This window comes from Penaeus monodon, chromosome 23 (assembly GCF_015228065.2).
Source record: "Penaeus monodon isolate SGIC_2016 chromosome 23, NSTDA_Pmon_1, whole genome shotgun sequence".
Classification (NCBI taxonomy): domain Eukaryota; kingdom Metazoa; phylum Arthropoda; class Malacostraca; order Decapoda; family Penaeidae; genus Penaeus; species Penaeus monodon.
Genome location: NC_051408.1, coordinates 6,967,106 through 6,967,758, shown reverse-complemented (window position 1 = coordinate 6,967,758; position 653 = coordinate 6,967,106). Strand labels below are relative to the sequence as shown.

Below are 653 nucleotides of genomic sequence, written 5' to 3'. Positions count from 1 at the left end.
TTGTTAGCAATGGACCAGAAAGTCCACTAGGAGATCAATGACAAGAAAATGGTTGATGAAATTTGTCCCGGACATCAAAAGTGAAGCTAGAGCCTATTGGAAATTGAAAAGAGTAAGAGCAAAATTAAATGTATTTTACTCAAATTTCATACTTTTTCACTTCAAACTAGTTTTTTACAATCACTGTTTCTTGTTGTTTTTTTGCTTTCCATGCCTTTACATGACAGCAACATTGCTACAAAGTTAGAAATGAGTAAAAGTAAACATAACTTACATAACAAATTTTGTTAAATATTTCCCCCCAAAAAATGCTAAGAGGAACAGATGGCATTATTTTCTACTTTAACATCCTTTGATGAATAAAACAAAGGGTGTTATGCACATAACATTAAACATGGTTTACTGTAATAAATGTAGAAAAAGTTATGAATGAGCATGTGTTTCAGATGATGATATAATTGAAACATCAAATATACTTCTAATCATCTCTTTCAAACATGCAGTTGATATTGTGTAATAATCATATGAGGCATAAATTCAAACTGATTTTTTTGCAAAAGATTTTTCTCTTTAATAATATCCAGTTTGATGTTTATGTTAAGCAAATGTCTACATAATCAGAAAAAAAAGAAAAATCACTTTTGATTTTATCA

At 28.6% G+C, this 653-nt stretch overlaps 1 protein-coding gene across 1 annotated transcript in view; it reads right to left on the bottom strand.

The window, feature by feature from the left end:
• The window catches only part of LOC119587751 (ubiquitin-conjugating enzyme E2 G2), a 7,695-nt gene that overhangs the window by 4,246 nt on the left and 2,796 nt on the right, over positions 1-653 (bottom strand). The window lies entirely within an intron of this gene.